General features: G+C 26.3%; 1 protein-coding gene across 1 annotated transcript in view; it reads left to right on the top strand.

Moving 5' to 3' along the window:
- The first annotated feature begins 6,757 nt into the window (after window positions 1–6,757).
- LOC107166936 (uncharacterized) overlaps window positions 6,758–21,022 on the top strand; it is a 208,625-nt gene continuing 194,360 nt past the window's right edge. The window contains exon 1 of the mRNA XM_089229020.1: window positions 6,758–7,406. The gene's annotated coding sequence lies outside the window, so the exon portion shown is untranslated. The remainder of the gene's footprint in view (window positions 7,407–21,022) is intronic.

Below are 21,022 nucleotides of genomic sequence, written 5' to 3'. Positions count from 1 at the left end.
GCCGTGAGTTATTGTTTATTGTTATTTTGTCGTGCCAGAAGGGCCGCGTATTATTTTTATATTACAATTTTTCTATATAAGCTTACAGCTCTGATAGCTACCTAATTTATATATTTTATTCTGTTTGGTCATAAGGGCTGTGCATCTATGTAACAGATTTTAATTATTATACTTATTTTTACTCTGTTGGGCCAGAAGGGTCAAATTATTATATATTTATTTGTCAACCATAAGGGCTGCACATTTATAATTGTATATTTATCTTGCTTAGCCATAAGGGCTTGATTTATTATTATTATATTATTAAGTATTGTAACATCTATTCTGTTGAGCCAAAAGGGCTATGTAATTTTTATATCAATTACCCGAGCTTTCAGCTCTAACAGCTGTTTTTATATATTATAATTGTGTTATTGAGCCAGAAGGGCCTTAACTACTTTTTATTATTTATCATATACCTGTATACTAATATTTTATTCTATTCGGTCATAAGGACCATATAGTTATCACATTTGTTTTTTTTTACCTTTTAGTGTGATTTTTTATATAATTACACTTTTTTCATATCTATATACACCTTTTATACCTGGTTTTGCCGAACCGGCATTTTGGTTTATTATATACATTTTTTACTTGTTGGGCCAAAAGGGCCGTAATTTGCTTATTTTATTATTATATCATATTTTATACCATATTTGCATTTGAGTTACCATTATTTATTATAGAGTTACCTATTCGTCTTAGATTTAAGTATACACACAAACATATATACAAACTTACACACCACCACATTACATAGCTCACTAGTATTTGCGCGGCGAACCCAACCAATTCTAGTTGAGCTATATACAACTAACACAAATTTACAAAGGTCGGTCGGTGTGTTAGTATAATACTTATTAAGCGCGAAGTATTTTGGTAACCGGGCGCACGGCCTATTATTGTTCGTTCCCGGCCCATACACTACCTTACCTATCCTATTTTACCATTGAAGTTGTAATAAAAATCTGATATTTGTTAAAAACCCGGCATATTATTTTTTTAAACATCTATAGTTTCAACTTTGTTGTTGTTGGTTTTTACTGTTAAAAATATTTATTATTTTTAATAAATAAAATATTAAAATATATTAATAAAAAATAAATACATAAGTTTTTTGCCGAAATACTGTTTTATTTATTATATAAATAATAACATTATTTTTTAAACGCTCGCTTTATTTTTAATTTTTCTAAATATTACTAGCTAAAATTTTTATTGTGGATTTGAAAATTTGAAGAACTACCATAAAGAACTTCAAATAAAACTTTAAATTGTTTCCGAAACTAAACTTTCTACACCTAGTTAATTGAATTACGGAGCGTATGTAGTTTTGTGATTATATGAATTATACTTTTATAATATTCCATAAATCATTAAAATACATCAAATAATTTTAATCACCTTTGTGCTTACGCCATCAAAAATTGATTTATGTTCATACAACAGTGAATATCGTGTTGATGTTGACTATTATTTAGAGAGAGATTTATTGAAGCTAAATAACCAAGTCGGAAATTGTGTAGTTACTACACTGTAGTATAATAGATTCCCTGTATAAACACTTTTAGAATATTTTTAGAATATTATAAAAGTCAAAATAAAATCCATATTTGGTCCATTCCTAAGTAATTATAAAGTTTTTCAATAGGTTTTTTTTATTGATCACAACAAAACATCGACAGCAAAGGTCATTAGTTACAGAAAGTTATGCACGAATAGGTGTTTACAACGATATTTACAAAGATGAGTTGTAAATAAAATGGAATGTAAAAATAAACCGGTCGTCATATATATTACTATATTATCATTATTATCGTTGGAAAGCATGGAGAACGTACATACAATATAGAGTCCGTCGTTATTATTACATTAATATATTTTCGTTTTCATTATTATTTCTTTTGAATAAATTCGTCTGTCTTTGACCACCAGAATAACACATTCCGCTAATTACGCATTTGTCAATCACAGTATAATAAAATACATATCATATTTATATTTTATTATGTAATTATTAGGGCTTTAAAATTGTATGACATTTATTTTCTTGAAATATTTATTTTCTAATCTATGAAATATAAAAATAAACGTTTATCATATCTAAAAGTTTATAGTTATCAACTTTTTAATGAAAAATTTTAAAATTGGTTTATTGTATGAAAAATAAAATATGTAACGTATTTACATATAATTTAGAAATTATTTAACAAGCTTATATAATAAGTATATATCAAATGTAAACATATTCTTTTGACTCTTAAGTTACAAACTCGTAGCCAACTCAACATCATAACATATTTTAAAACTCGTATAAAAAGTGTTAGATGTTTTAGATTCTGAGCGGAGCGATAGGTGAGATAAGTGTCGGTAAAACAATTTTGGATGACCAAAAATACTTGAAAATTTAATACAAAGTTCTCATAAGTTATTCTTATAGTTATTAAAAAATCATAAGAATACACAGGCACAATTTTTTTTTTTATTATCATTTGAAGTTCAAATTTTTACGAAACCTGTCGAAAACGCAAAAATTTGCAAGTGATTTTGAAGTTGAAAAATCATAAAACTGTTTGTATTTATATCTAAGGTTAAAAAATTCAACACTAAGTTTTCCATAATTTTTCTTCAAATAGCTATAGAGAAAATTCGAGGCGTCATTATAGGAAAAATGTTTTGAGCGTTTGAGTTTTAAATTTTTATGAAATCGCGTAATGATAACGATTTATCCTCAAACCAGGTATTCGTATATCTATGATAATATAAGGTATTATGAATTATGATAACTACATGCAATGTTTTTGGAAAAATTGATTAATCATGCCTTATGCAAAATGTGTCCTAATTGAAAAATAAAATATTTGTTTCAAAATAGAATATATTATGACAATATTTAAATATAATATATCCTACACTTAAAATTTTTCCTATAATGATGCTTCGAATTTTCTTTACAGCAAAAATTGAAAATTTCAGTTGTCTATAAATATCTCAAAAAAAGTCAAAATATTTTGAAAATTAAATTATGTAAAGAAAATGCCAATCTTAATAACTGGTAAAATTTACATGTGTCTACGACTTATGCTTTTTGAATAATAACAAATATTTAAATTCATTTGAGGATAAATACAAACAATATTATGAATTTTGAACTACAAAATAATTTGCAAATTTTCGCATTTTCGACAGATTTCGTAAAAATTTGAACTATAAACGCTTATAAAAAAAAAATTGTGACTAACGATTTTTAACTTTTTTTAGCTACAATTATAACAACTCATAAGAAACCTTGTATTAAATTTTCATGTTTTTTTTGGTTGTCCAACATTTTTTACCGACACTTCAAAAAAAAATTGAAAATTTCAGTGGTCTATAAATAACTCAAAAAAAGTTAAATTTTTTGAAAATTAAACTGTATATACCTAGATATCACTAACATAAACATTTGGTGAAAATTTCAAATATTTACAGTGATTAGTTTTTGAATTGGGAATTACCCGTTTCCGCCAAAATTTTAAATGACCGATTCCGCCATCGCCCGTTTCCGCCAATTTAAAAAAAGGTTTGATTCCCGTTTCCGCCAATTTACCTGCTATTCACTTATTCATAATTAATATACACAACATATTTTTGTCATAGTTTTAATAAATATAATAATAAAGTAAAAATCACTTATTCATAATTAATATACACAATATTTTGTCATAGTTTTAATAAATATAATAATAATACATAAATCCACTTTGTTAAAATGTGATAGGACTAATAAGGCTATAACTGATTTTAAAAATAAACTAATATCGCGTTATTCGTATGTAAAGAGTGTTGCATTTAATTATATTAAATAAATTAACAAAATATTATGACTTTTTAATTATTTCAATTACTGTATTTCTTAAAATTAGGTTTGACAAAATATCAAAATATTATATGTATTTATGAAAATATCACTTTTTATTATTATTATATTTATTAAAACTATGACAAAATATTATGTATTTATTATTTGATTTATTAGTTATTTATATATTTTTTAATATTTAATGTTATCAATTATCATATTAACCTAACCATGTACCTACAATCATTTCTAGTTAAAACTTAAGTACACCTTAAAATAATAGGAATAATACTCCAATGAATACGGAATATATTACAATAATTTTACCATAGCAGGTAAATTGGCGGAAACGGGAATCGAACCTTTTTTTAAATTGGCGGAAACGGGCGATGGCGGAATCGGTCATTTAAAATTTTGGCGGAAACGGTACATGCCCTTTGAATTACAACCATGTAAAAAAATCGATTTGGTCGAAAACTGGTTTTGCCTAAAAATTCCAGTTTTTCTGTCATTTTTTTTTTTTGTTTTTCTCGATTTTTTTGAAAACTGTTGGAAATGTTTACTTTTGACTTCTATAATGCACCAAGGATCTTCAATTTTACATCGGAAACCACCTCCAAAGTTTGAAATCGAAGCATTATTTCGACTAGTTATGCTGTACAAAGACACAAAAAAAAAAAAAACACATATCATTGTAAAATCAATACATTCATCACTTCGTTCAGAATCTAAAATTCTTAAGAAATACTTTTCTAAATAATCGAGAAAAAAAACTAGGTTACAAATTTGAAAATTTAATACATGGCTCCTAAAATATTTTTACAACAGCAGTTGAACATTAGAAGAAATAAATAGTCACAATTTTTTTTACAAGCAATCAAATTTTAATTTTGACAACATACGTAAATACATCGAAAATTCGCAAATTATTTTAAGCTGGAATATTCATAAAAGTTTTTCTTTTTTAATCTAAGATACAATCTCCTACAATCTAATACAAGGCTCCTAACATATTTTTACAATAGCAGGTGAAAAATAAAAGATATATTTAGGCACAATTTTTTTTTTAAAGCGTTCAAATTTTGAATTTTGACAACATACGTAAAAATCACGAAAATTCGCAAATTATTTTAAGCTAGAAATTCATAATAAAAAATTTATAATAATCTATAATATATCCTAGACAGATAAACCGTCTTCGCTCACAATCGTTTTTCGTATACAATAATATAATATCATATCTAACTATATAAGTTTATAATTTCATAAATACAATATATAAGTAGGTAATATACCTATTAATATTACTATTGAAATTGATACTGTACCTTTTACTTTATTGTATAAGATTATTGATTTTAAATTACCGAAGATTTTAGTTTTTCACTTATGATTTACTTATTATAATACAATTAATGCCTACATATCATATATTCATATTTTATGTTTATTAAGTTACACAATTAAAATCTTAATTTACATTTATTAACAATATATTATTGTAATTCATAAACCTTGGCTGATAACTGATAAGTTATTTACTAACAATGTTTTCTGTGTGTAATCTATATATTATTTTATATCATCTATAACTGAACTATTGTGAAAGAAGAAAACATATTTTCCATAATTATTTCATTGGAATATTTCAAGAAGAGTGGGATTTTCAACTTTAAAGTATTTTAAATTCAGAGCTCTAGTTATGATGTTTGTAGTATATTGGCCATTCGATGGTAATAAATTGAAATCGTGGCACGCAAATCTCGGTAGTGGCTTTTATTTTTTTTTTTTTTTGGATATAATATGGTGGTGGTGACAAGTATTATAATAGACACGGGTCGGTCGAGTTAGGTTACCCAATATAACCCAAAGTGGATTTTTGCTGCCGCTTGTGGACAATTAAAATTTATGTCGAGCGACCCAAATATACGTCATAATATTTTCGTGTGCTCTCGGACGCAATGCGGTCTTACGTACAAGACTCCTGGAAAGATAACAGCATTATTGTGCATCGTGTGATGTAGAAAACATAGATAACAACAACAAAATAAAAAATAAATCAAATTCGATGATGATGGTGAGAAAATGATATTATTATATTTGTATATTTTATACGATATTAGTATTTTACACAGATATGAAGAAATAATTACAATATGCTTGAAAAACATTAAAAAAATGATTTTAAATATAGGTATTAATCAAATATTTTGCAATCGACATTATATATTATAATATTAGTCTACATACTCGTACATACTGAAATTCCTACATCCGTACGTAAACAATAATCATCTCTTGAATAATGCATTATACCGACCGTATTAATTTTGGAAAAACTTCTATAACTTTCTTATATTTATGATATATGTAATCATTGCATATTAAAACAATTTTTTGTAACAGGTTGGTCTATGACGTATGGTCATATTGTTATAATAATAGTAAAATTAAATTATTCGTTTGAATAAAATGGGAAAAAACCCAATTCGTAATGACAGATGATATTATACTTAAATTAAATCTAACATGTTGGTATACAAAACAAAAACATATAAAATATGACATATTATAATTCCTATAAGCATTATAAGAATGTCATAACAACTGATACAGCATATTAACATTTAAGAGGATGCTAAATGGGAATTGGTTGTCTCTGTTTTACAAACATATATACCTAGTAATCTTTATATTATTCACGGTAATACATTTTAGTCAGTTATTTCTAAAGTTTAAGAGAATTTACCTCTTATAAAATGTAAAGGTTAGGTTGCCATAGATAATATTCTTGCTTTTAAATTTTATAAAAGGTAAATTCACTTTAATTTAAAAAATTACAGAGTAATAAAATTGTTATTGTAAACGTAAAATTTGCCGCGTACGTTGATAAAGAAATGTGAGTTTGCCGGTCCTTATTAATTTAAGTCATTAAACTCGGTATGACCGATATAAAACCGGTGGTGTTATATAAATTGTTTTAAACGGTATAATAAATATAATTTTACAAACAATATGTATTTACATGAAACATTAATCCGTTGCCTAATCACATGTATTCTTTTTATTATTTACCAGTTACCACGAAAGCGACAGAAGTAGACGGCGAAAGGTTATTTCGGCTGTGGTGGCGTCGTCGTCGTTGGTCCGCATGGCCATGCGCGTCGAAACGTTCGTCGGCCGCATCCTGCGCGCCGGGCACAGTCACGTGTGTATCGCCGCAAAGGATGCGGTGTCCTGCCACAGCCACAGCCACCGTCACCGTCACCAGCACACGCCACTGCTACTAACGCTACCAGTCTACCACTAACGTCGCTACCGCCACCGCAGCCGCCGACGCTGTTTTTCTATTGTTATCATTCGACGACAACGCGTCGACAGCCGCGGCGCACCGGTGCACTAGTGGGTCGTCCATCGTCCAACGCCTCACACACGTCGTGTTGGTCACGAGAGACGCATATGTGGTCACTGCCACCGCTGCCATCATCCGATGTCCGATTCCGACGCATCGCACATGGCCACACAGGTAACACACCATTATAAGACATTGGCGAAATTCCATTAAATTTAAGTATTAGGTGCAAACCCTAAGGCGGGATTAAGGGTCAATTTGGCCTTTGGACACCATACACTTAGTGGGCCTTATAGGTGCAAAAATGTCTTTATTACCCCTTGTTATTTTTTAGGCATACGTTTAACTATAATTTATTATACTAGTGATTAACTAGTGAATAAAGGTGTAGAACACGATTGCGTACCTTTGGCCTTTTTGGCAACACGATTAAGTATGTTTGTAGATGGGTTAAAAAGTACCTTTCAAAAAAAAATAAACACGATTGCGTATGAAATTGTATGCAACGTTGTCAAATTTACCAATTTCATCGTATATAAAATAAATAGTAATATAATATATAATATGTAATAATAATATAATAAATATCGAATACATTTACAGTTCTATAATAATACATAAAAAGAAAGGCGGGTAAGTCGTGGATGTCGCTCTGCTGTACAGCAGGTTACAAGTGGGTTACTGTAATGGATGGAATTAAATTTGAATCCAATGATATTATATCATTGTATACGAAAAACGATTCTGAGCGAAGACGGTTTATCTGTATAAGATATATTATAGATTATTAAAAATTTTCAAATCTTAGATATAAAAAGAAAATTGTTATGAATTTCTAGTTTGAAATAATTTATGAATTTTCGTGATTTTTACGTATGTTGTCAAAATTCAAACTTTGAATCCTTGTAAAAAAAAAATTGTGACCATGAATTTATTTTATTTTTCAACTTCTATTGTTAAAATGTGTTAGAAGCCTTGTATTAAATTTTCAAGCTTTTCTACTGAACAAATACATTTTTAACGATATTTATAGAAGAAAAAAAATTAAAATGTCAGTAAACAGCTCAAAACAAATCTAAATATTTTGAAAATTTTATCAAATATGGAAAATGCCTATATAAACATTCAGTGAAAATTTAAAGTATCTGCGGTCATTTGTTTTAGACTTTTAGAGTTACAACAAAATAAGAAAATCACTAAATGTGAAATCCAGTGAAAATCCAATGTTGTAAAAATTTAAATTTCTAATGCTCATGAAAATTTAATTTGAATTTCCGGTGGACTTTTTATTTGTGATAAAGATTGAAAAACTTGTAAGGAATCTTGTATTCAATTTTAAAATCTTAGATATAAAAGGAAAATTGTTTATGAATTTCTAGCTTAAAATAATTTGTGAATTTTCGTGAATTTTACGTATTTTGTCAAAATTCAAACTTTGAATGCTTATAAAAAAAAATTGTGACCATGAATTTATTTTATTTTTCAACTGCTATTGTAACAATGTGTTAAGAGCCTTGTATTAAATTTTCAATTTTTTCTACCCAACAATAAATTTTTATCGATATTAATTTAAAAAAAAAACTAATGATATAATAAAAATGATAAAAAAATAATGATCAAAAATTGCATATACCTATGAATAGTTCAACTTAAGTTGAAAATTTTTGAAAATTTCATGGTGGATATAGAATATACTTATATAAACATTCGGTGGAAGTTTCATGTATCTATGTTAATTTGTTTCACTTTTGACCCCCCAAAGTACCAATTAGATTCACTTTCTGATCGAACGAGGTACTGAAGTCAAAAATGGAAGCACTTTTACTGCCCCAAAACGTGATGACAGACACAAAAAAAAAAACACACACACATCATGGTAAAATCAATACATTCATCGCTCCGCTCAGAATCTAAAATAATAAATAAAATGAGATTAACTTAGTAATATAAAGTAATTAATAAATAAATAAATCGTCAATTATTATTTTGATAAAATTATCGTAAATAAATAAATAAATAAATAAATAAATAAATATGTGAAAAAATAATGTTGCATCAACGTAATCGTTCTATTTACTTAATCTATATCTATACATTTACAACTTACTTGATAATTCGATTGACAAAATAATACAATTTCATAAAATAAGACCGATTTTAATTCAGAAACAGTTAAAAATCCAAACAAGTCTCAAAAATCCAAAAAAAAGCACTAAAAATTAAAAAAAATCATTTTTATTTTGTTCATAAGCAATCCAACGTTAATAATGTCTTTTCTATTTTTTTATTACAATATTATCTAAATTAAAAAAGAAAAAAATCAAGTACCTATATTTTAATTTATATTTAATATACTTTTTTTAAGTTAACATTTTATTTTGAAGGCTTTGAGCTCAGCTTAATCAATAGTCAAATATTAAATGACTATATAATATATATATTTCATAAAATGTTATTTTACAATATTAATTAATATAAAATAAGTATTTCTCCTAAAATTTCAAAAATTACAAATAAATTTCAACTGGCCCACCGGCCCTTAAAGTATTCGGGCCCCTGTACTCAAGGTCCATCACACCCCCTTGTGGGGGCTCTGTATACCGGTATGAAAATTGGCAACAACGCTTAAAACCTCGTACGCAATCGTGTAGTTAAAAAACAGGTAAAATCGTACGGCATCGTGTTGCTTAAAAAGGTATCGCCGATAACGAACGTACGCAATCGTGTTTTACCCTGAAATAGCTGGTACCATCAATTTTGTGTTTTTAAATTATATAATATTTACCGAAAAACAATTTAAACAATTTAGATTATATAAATATTATAATATGGTCTATGAATTTAGTCATAATATTAATTTGTTATAAATTATTACATATTCCTAAAATTATAAGGCGATTTACATTAGGATACACGTTACGGAGAATGGATTGCTTACGAGTAATTTTTAGCCAACAGGTTTCATCAAAAAGTACTTTATAGATATACTGATTATTATAGATTTACAACTTATAAGATTACCTATGTAATAGTGGTAGAGGGTTGGTGAAATCTTCACATCGGTACGACACGTTTAAGGTGAATTCACAGATAGAATTTGTTGGTATATTTGAAAATGGCCACGCATTTTGCTTTGATCATAGAAAATCTTCTTATTTCAAAAGTATTAAATATTTTTATTACTTACCATTATGCTTAACATAATAGACTCGATAATATTTCAAACTCTTCTGCGTGGTAATACAGTATTGTTGTTTAAAAACAAATATAAGTAATTTAATATTCTAATTTTAAATAATACGTGAGTATAGTGAGTACATCATAATATGTATAAATAACTATAATATCATACTAAAACTAAACTATTTCCAGAAATGGAGTGTACAACTATTGAACTGGTCGACAATTTTTTCTCTGTCAGTGTGATCATTTTAGATTCTGAGCGGAGCGATGAATGTATTGATTTTACCATGATGTGTGTGTGTGTTTTTTTTTGTGTCTGTCATTACGTTTTGGGGAAGTAAAAGTGCTTCCATTTTTTACTTCAGTACCTCGTTCGATCAGAAAGTGGATCTAGTTGGTACTTTGGGGGGTCAAAAGTGAAAAATTCTTAATACTTTTCTAAATAATCGAAAAAAAACAAACTAAAAATTAAGGGAAAAACGGGAAATTTTACGCACACTCATTTTTCGACAAAATCGATTTTGGTTTTTGATGTCATATTAAAACAAATGACCATAGATACATGAAATTTTCACCGAATGTTTATATAAGTATATTCTATCCGCCATGCAATTTTCAAAAATGTTCAATTTAAGTTTAACTATTCATAGGTATTTGAAATTTTCGATCATTATTAGTTTTTTTTTAAATTAATATTGATAAAAATTTATTTGTTAGGCAAAAAAGCTTGAAAATTTAATACAAGGCTTCTAACACATTTTAACAATAGAAGTTGAAAAATAAAATAAATTCATGGTCACAATTTTTTTTTTACAAGGATTCAAAGTTTGAATTTTGACAACATACGTCAAAATCACGAAAATTCATAAATTATTTTATGCTAGAAATTCATAAAAAAATTTCCTTTTATATCTAAGATTCGAAAATTTAATACATGGCTCCCATCATATTTTTACAATAGCAATTGAAAAATAAAAGAAATGCGTAGTCACAATTTTGTTTAACAAGCATTCAAAGTTTGAATTTTAACAACGTATATAAAAATCACGAAAATCACGAAAATCCGCAAATTATTTCAAACTAGAAATTCATAAAAAAATTTCTTTTTAAATCTAAGATTTGAAAATTTTAAATAATCTATAATATATCCTAGACAGATAAACCGTCTTCACTCAGTCTTCGCTTTATTTTTATTATTTTATACAAATTAGACTATACATTTTATAAAATACACATACACGTATTAATTAGACTATGCATTTTAGTTTTAATTAGTATACAATTATTATCATTTTATGTATTATAAAGTATATTATGTAGGACTGTAATTTTAAAAATACATTTACAAATTACAAGAGCGGAATAAACAGCAGCCGGCGGAATTAATATGTAAATAATATTAACAGTAGCCGCCGGAATCGATATGTAGATATTTTAAACAGTAGCCGGCGGAGTCAATAGCCGACGGAATCGATATAATGCCCGATATTCTTGGCCCATTGTGGTTCTAATCATAGGTGTGCACAGGTCTCTTTTTCGGGGTATGCAGAAGGCTGACAATGGTGCAACCGAAAAGTTATTTTAATCTTGTAAAATTCTGATATTATGTACATGCAATACACAAATATTGAAATCTACAGTTTAATCAAAAATATATTGTAAAAAATACCATGAGTCCATGATAAAATACAAAAAGTATGTATTTCGCAAATACTTATGGTAGTTGATAACTGATAATTGGGTGTTTCAATCTTCCAGAGTCTATGTTCGTCCCTCAAAAAGCTTCAGGGTATGCAGCTGTATACCCCTTGCGTACGTCTATGGTTTAAAGTTTTAAGGCACTAGGTATAAACATCGAAATTACAAAAACTCTTTTCACAATATATGCGTGATGCTGTATTTTGTTTCGTAAAAAAAGTTTTAACATTTTTGTCTAAGTATAGGCGCAACAAATAATAAAAAATAGAAACTTACCTGGTATCTATATATAATATATATAGTGGATGCTGGTCTGATATGTGGCTACTAAACTTTTTTTGTTTGGCCCAGCTTAATCTATGATCAAAAAATGTAAGTATGATATATTAATCTAATATATTATGACATCCACTATATTTACAATAGTCATCTTAGTCCTTAATGATTGGTTAAAAGGCACATGTTAACAAACAAAATCGGGTAATAGGAGAAATTTGAGACACATAAAAACAAATATTGTCTTATCAATCGTTGTGTGTCTACTATAGTATTATGGTGGATATCAGATATCAATTATTAATATTGTAATGATTGTTATTTTATTCGTTTTTACTAAATTCGGAATTTGTTTTATAAATCATCTAAGGGTAATAACACCAATATATTTGAAATTAAATTATAATTAATTTAATTAAAAAATATATGAAAAAGGTATTAATGTATCAAATAAATTGAACCACTAAACAATTCTTAAAAATATCATTTTTTTTGTAAATCACTTATTGTGAGTGTGACCGCGACAAATAACTGATTCTGCAGGTAACAATTTGAACACCGTTAATTTACATAATTCACGTGAAGTGGCGATAGAATAACGAAACTCGAACGTATTTTGTTATCATTTTCATTGTGTGAAAGATAAAATGAATATGTAGTGTTTCTGCGCAGGATAACCATGTTGAAACGCCCCTACCCTCAAAAAATTCTAAGAGTACATTTTTATAATTATAATCATATTACGGTTTTCCATTTTTAAATAGCTTTTAGTTTAATACTACTACAGTAGTATAATATAAGAATTATGTTCAAAACTTCTACCTCAGTTGATACACGATTTAGTACATTTGTCCATTATAATATTATACTCGTAGTTGTGTTAAGTAAGACACCAATTATAATAGTTTCGAACTTATTAAATTATTAAGGTGCGAATTAAATACAAATGTTTTTGAATTAACATATTTCCTACAAAGATTACAACTATTTTACTTTATAAAGACATTGATTTATTCAACTTTAAAGTCCAACTATTTTTATAGGAAACGTTTTCAGTACTATCACTGAACTAGCCAAAATAATGTACAAACGCTTCCACCAAAATGTAAGAACGCATACAAATACTTAATATCCCTCATATCTACCGTCACCTTCCCAAAAAACCCATCACGTAGAGTAAAGTTTAAATGGTGTAGAAACCTATTAAATTAGTAAAAGATGTATTACCAATGGGTTTCTTCTTCTACACGTTACTCATATTATTTTAATCTTATTGTAAATATAAAATTTGCTTATTGTAATAATTGTATACAGATTGTAAATTATCTTTTAATAAAAAAAAAAGTTTTGAATAAAATATTTTGATGAGAACATAAGGATTAATACATTTAATTGACAAAAAGACAAATGATCTATAATACTTAAATGATTACCTTTTATTCTATGTACCATCCTGAATAATAATATTCGTCTATATTAACATTATTAACAAAAAAAAATGTTAATTTTATCTAATGGAATAATAAAATTATAATATAATAATAATATCACAAATAATTAAATTTCTTGTGAATTATTAATACAATATAAGCAACTAAATTTGCCATTAAAACTGTTATCTAAAATGTGTAAGCATCTGAACAGTAAATTCAATTTAGCCAGACAGATATTTTTAATTTATAGGAGATACTATAATATAATTAAGATATTTTTATCCTATATTAGTGAAATTCTATGTGATAATTTTGATTTTGATTTTTTTTTATCTCCGATACAATTTAAATTTGTACGTACTACATAGTAATAATGATTTTAATAAAATAATAATATACGATTTAGGTAAATTACAATATGTATAGGTGCAATTATTATGCATTTTTAATAGAAATATTTTTGAACAAATAATAGTCATAATAATTGTGTTAATATTATCCGCTATTATAATACATCACTTTTTAATAATGGTTAAATTGGGTTATGTAATTTCTCGGATTCAAAATTGAAATTTAATTTTTTAGTTAATAAGCAATTCACGTAATAATATACAAAAATGGATAATTTGTTTAAATGTATACTTATAAATGATAAATCAATAAAATTACTAAAATCATAATTATTATTAGTTATATGCTGAAAAGTTATTTAAAAAATGTTGTACGAGTATGAAAAGTATTAATAAGTGGTCAAAAAAGATAAATAATATCTATACCTAGATAGTAATATTTATTCTATAGATACAATTTGTACGAGTAGCAGAAAAGTTAAAATTTATTAATGTCTTCTTTGGATATTTTTGTTTAAAATTTGACTTATTTACATTTTTAATGTTTTCATTAAGTTAAAAAAAAATTAAATTAATTATATCAAGAATAATTTGGGTTTTCGCCAAAAATGTTTTATCAAAAAATATACGTCATGAAAGTGGTTTAATGGAATTTTAAACTTTATTTTTATAATAAACAATCTTAAAACGTATACACAAAACTCAAAATTATAAAATGTAATTTGCATTAGAAAACTGTGTTAATACATTATTATTCTTATATTAAATTATATACGAAAAATTAACTGCTGACTTGACTACCAACTATAAAGATAATAATTATATTATATATATATAAGATATATTCTGTGTACATCGATTTCGAAATTATTCGTAGACATTATTTTCCAATAAATGTTGTTGATTGTTAAATATGTTTGAAAATTAGTTTAGTTTATTATCTACAAGTATATATATATATATATATATATATATGTATGTATAATATTGTTAAATTGTGTTTTTAAATTTAGCTTTGGTGTGCATTACGGAAGTAATTTTTTTTTATTTAACTTTTTTGTGTAAATTTGATATTCCGAGTGTATCAAAGATACGACAATACATGCAGATCATTCAAATTTTACATCTGTCTGAACAATTTGTATTCTAATATAATATAAATTTATTAGTCAATACAAAATTTTGAAATGTTTTTCTTAACAACCTATAGTCGATCAAATTTATTCATAAGCATTTGGCTCGTAATGGAAATCCTCGGTTCGTGAAATGTTAACGACATACCTTTTATGGCTAAAAATGTCTTCGGAAATAATTCTGAATGATATCCAAATGCATTATTCATTACCTGTTAAACGCTGATTTTTTATTTTTTTACTATGTAGATGGGATTTATTTTTTGCCATCGCGAACGAGTACACCAAAGTGTCACCTCTTAAAATCAAGCAAGGTCTTGGTTACATTTTTTTTTTGTCTAAGATCTTATCAATTAATAATAATAACATAACGATAACGTTATATTGAGAGCACTATTCTTTTGAGCATTATGTGTTTTAATGTCCGCGATTATTTTTATCGATATTCATTAAATAATGCTTGATCTAATATATCTAACAACGAAAATGTACGGGAACGTTAAGCATCATTTATATGTGGTTGAATAATCTTGTAACATCTTGATAATATAAACTCTAAAAATGCGGCGATTTGAGTAGACAATGTGAAAGACAATATAATAAATGATAACAATATGAACTTTTTATAGATTATATTATTTTCTTTCTTTCTCGTTCAAAACATAAAATGCTTTCTGAAATTGTTTACATTTTAATAATTTTAATATACATACAAGCTGTCACGCAAGATTTGAACTTTCGAGTTATTAAGTCTGAAAATTTCATAACGTCGGCATAATACAATTAATACATCTGAACACTTTCTATTAAAATATAATATATACTCTTATAAAGCTATTGGGTAACCCAATTTGATTTAATTTTATGATAGTTATGACAGTTCATGTAATTCTTCAATTGCCCATCAAACAGTACTTTTATCTAATTGCTAAGATGGTAGGTACAAATTTAATAATCAATATCAATATAGAAAAACTACTAAACTGGGGAACTCACTCTGATATATAGTAGGTATATATTGAGTGTACCTCGTCAGCACAGTTGATGTTTAAAATTTGAATTTAAATTGTAATCTTAATATTATATAATTGTATATTATGAAAATTGATAAATGATTTTGAGTGGATACTTTTTTTCTGTATTTCTAGAGATACCTATATCTATTATAATTTAATTTTTTTAATTAGAGTATAATTTATATTATAGTTAACCTATCCTAACCTACGTGATGTTGAAAAGTTTAATTCACTCTATGACTAGTATATTTTGAATTACAAAAAATTAAAATTTCGAAATTTCAAATGTCTATAAATAGCTAAAAAAGAACTGATTTACTATAAAAAATATACTTTGCCTAGAAAATGCTAAGATAAATATTCGGAAAATATTCATTTATTTATGCTGTTCTTTGTTCTTGAATCACAACGAAATAATGAAAACGACATTGTCGAAAATTGGTGTTGCGTATAATGTAGTGACCATATTTAAAAAAAAAAAATACAGGACAAAATTAATAAACAAGTCGACAACACTCAACGATTGTTGGAACATAACTAATAGCAATAGCTATTTGCTATAATAACGATAACCATATTTACAAAATGTATTTTCAGTGATATAAATAGATAGAATCGAAAGCATATAGTCCGATAACGGTCAATCCGATAACTCTGATAAGCTCCTATAACTCAAAACATACCCGCCATACTGATAAATTCAGACAATCACAAGATTACAATTATAATCATTATTCATTACTTTCGTAAGTTTCGTATTGAAATTCATTAATTTGGTTTGATCAAAAAAACAGGACAAAAAGCGTCCTGAATGAAGTTTGTCAGGATAACAGGACACAACGCTGAAATGAAGGACAATCCTGTAAAAAACATGGACGTATGGTCACCCTAGTATAATGTATTCCTATTTTTCAGTAATTTTTTCGTTTTTCCTTATTTTTAAGAAAATTACAAGGTATGTCTGCTCTTAATTTTACCTTGAATTTATCCTACCTAAAATACCGAATTGATAGAATTTTCTTCCAGCAACCATTCTCGGAGTCAGAAACTAAAGTATTTTCACTGCAACAAAAAGCGATGGCAGACATATGGCGTAAAAAATTATATTTATCGTTTTACTCAGAATCTAAAATGGTTATGATTATAACATTTCTATTATTAAATGTTTTTACTTTTTAGAAAAGAAAATATTACATAGTGTTCAGTTCTTTATTGTGTATTTTTGTATTTCATTGCTGCATGAATATTTTTTTTTCGATTTTTGTCAATAGCTGGCCATTATATACACCAATCGTTGAGCCAATATATTGATAGATAACTCAAAATTATCCTTTTTTTCTTTGTTAAGGAAAACTGTTCTAAAATTGTTTACAAAGAGTGGACGCACTTATTTGATTTGAATACATTTATTGACAATATGGTGTCCTTTACAGGTCACAACAATAATAATGTATTTCCGTGATTCAGTATCAATATGATGCTATATATAAAACTAATAAAACTCTATGTACAATTCATATACATGATACATGAATACACACAATTTTAGTAAATATTTTTTTTGGTATTATTTTATTTTAAATCTCATGATCATGCCATTACGGGAATGGAGATTTTATATAATACTTAAACTTTTTAACATTCTTTTGAGTAGTTTTGACACCATATATCTTTATGGCTATAGGCTATAGTTATAATTCTTTCGTCAAAACGTTTCATATAACGTAGCTATTGTACTTATTTTTAATTTTGTGATAATTCAGTGACAAAATCGTTCATTTTCAACGAGAAATTTACTCAACAGGCATTGAATCACAGCTTCAATTAATACAATTCAAAACCTTAAGTTAAAAGTAATACTTTCATAATATATGTATGTATTCGTAACTAATTTTGTTTCTTATTTATTTCATGGTAAGAAACACTAATGTATTAACTTGAACGACATTTAATATACGCACTTAATACTTTTATGCAGAAATAACATTCAAGAGTATCATTATTTATGAGCATCAGAACAATTAGAATATTTATTAGCACATTACTTATTCATTAATCATTACCATTTTTAACAAACTAATGAGTTATTATTATTTTAAATCAATCTTAACAATCACTTTAGTATTAATAATTCAGGTGAATACAATAATTTTCTTAGCTATCAATAATTGTTATTTCTAGATTTTTGCATAGCATTATTTACTTTCTGTCATGATCTTATATAGTTATATAGTTACATCCGATCCTTGTATACCCGTCGAGTTATAATTTCGGATTTTTTTCGATCTTAACATGTTCCCGTAAGTTGTAAAAATATACATTTGATCGATTAAAAAACTCACATGTATATTAAGAGCATTAAAAATGTTTTTATACAATTCGTAAATGTATGAATTATATTACAATTATTTTGAATTAATATTTTATATATCGCTTGGTGTGAAAACAAATCAAATGAGGACATTAATTCAAATACGTTTTTAATTTATTTTGTACGATATATTTACACAATTAACTGCTTACTAGTTACTATCAATAGTGAGTACCATATACGTGGTGACAAGGGTTCTATCATTATTATAAGAAATTTTATAAAATAAATATTAAGAGCTCTTGAAATACATCAATGACGTTATTATTATGTAAACCTATAGCTTTTTCTATGAAATAATGTGATATCTATGAGCTCATATAATATTCCTTTTTTTATTATAGTATAATTATAATTATTTGTTATTTTATTAATGAAATTAAGTTTTAGCGAAATCAAATGTAGTGTTTAAAATTGATTATAATATTTATTAGCCAATATATATAGTATACAAAAATGAATAAAAATCGACTGTGTAACTATACCTACTTATACAAAAATTTCACAATATATAAATTTTAAGTACGTATTACAGTGAATGTATCTCTTCCGAGTGGCTTAATCCAAATCTAATATCCAAATCTATTATTTTTATTATTATTATTATTATTAAAATTTGTATTAATATCGCGATCGTCGATTATTGGGCTCACGGTTAATTGTCCATTCGCTTAAATGCTCAAAACGCCTGGTCCCGATTTATAGATATACTAACTCACAGTAAAAAAATCGTCTATTAGAGTTATACACCAGTTAATGGGGTAATTTTGAATCGTAGAAAGGGAAATCCAATCAACTTTGTATAGATTTTTATCAAGAAATCATTAGGTACCTAATATATACAAACAATATTTTACTACTTTATTTTTTACTGAAAAAAATCATTTTTATTAAATATCCATACATTATTTTTGTTTTATAAATAATTTTAAATAATAGCTAAAATCTGAATAAAAATGTTTAATTAAATATAAGGATATATTTTTAATTTTTTGGTAACTTTTCATCTCATTGAATCATTCGATAAATGTACTCGAACGGTCTGATCCCAAAGTTAGTCTAACAAGTGAGGACCACTGTAATTATATTTTATTTATAAAATATATTCAACCAAATACAATAAGTTTATGTGAAGTATCAAGTAGGAGTCATTTAGATTTCAAACATAAATATTTGATAAAATAATTATATTTTACAATATGTGATATGATCATTTTTATCAATGAATAAATGTTTTTATATAATAGAAACTAGAAACAATTGAAATGAATAAACGAATATTATTATAAAAAAAATAATTATTTTTATACCAATATTAAAATATAATATATTGGTCTATAGGTATTTTCGTAATATTTATTTTGCTTGAGATAATTATTCAACGTAATTAATTTTTTAAATGAATACGCAAATATTTTTGACTTGTCATAAACTATAATTGGTGGTAGGTACTTAATAAGGTTTGAAGTTTGATCTGAATTTATTCATTAAATAATATTATTTTTCAAGTTTTTTTCTACTAGACAAACAGCTAGATAGAAACTAGACTTGACTTCTGAATATTATTTTCAATCTTAGGTTTTAGTAGAATTTTCCCAGATTGGAGAATACGAACTTTAACTAGAGCCTACCAACTTACTCTTGGGACATCTGAAAATCCCTAGAAACAAGCATTATTTAAGATATTTATTTTTCCTCCAAGTTTATGGGCTTTTAGTTTACACAACTATGGTCCACAAGTCGCAACGCGCAATATAAAATCAATATCTTCCATCAAACTAATATTGTTTTGGTTATAAATATAAATTAATTTTAGGTTGTAATCACCCGCTGAGCTGATGATACACTAACAAGTATACACGGTAAATTAATTATCACCTCTAAAACGAACAAACAATGTGTAGCCAAGCTAATGATTAATGATTACAGGCTGTTTAAGGTCGTAGAAAAATCAACGAAATAAAATATGACTTATTTTGAAACTCATACTATAAACTCCCTACCAATCAATAGGCGGAAATCCATTTAAATTTTAGGGGACTAACATTTTTAACAGGCTTGACATTTTTGGGGGTCTTTTATATCCCACACACCAAAAAAATTGTAAATTTTTAGGCGGTTAATTGGATATTAACCCCAACCACCTTCCGTTGTCAATAATATACACACAAAAAATGTCTGTAAATTCGTTCCGTAATTTTGGTATAAAATCATAATATGGTATAATAATACTAGTATTGTGTATTTTAGAAATATTATAATGTGAATTATGCATTAATTGAACTGCTCTATAGATGCTATAACAATGTTTATTCATCCATTATTCCAGA

The sequence above is a fragment of the Diuraphis noxia genome, unplaced genomic scaffold, assembly GCF_037042655.1.
Source record: "Diuraphis noxia isolate RWA-SAM2 unplaced genomic scaffold, SU_Dnox_SAM2 contig0005, whole genome shotgun sequence".
NCBI lineage: Eukaryota > Metazoa > Arthropoda > Insecta > Hemiptera > Aphididae > Diuraphis > Diuraphis noxia.
The sequence above is the reverse complement of the archived record's forward strand: the minus strand, read 5'-3'. Positions and strand labels throughout refer to the sequence as shown.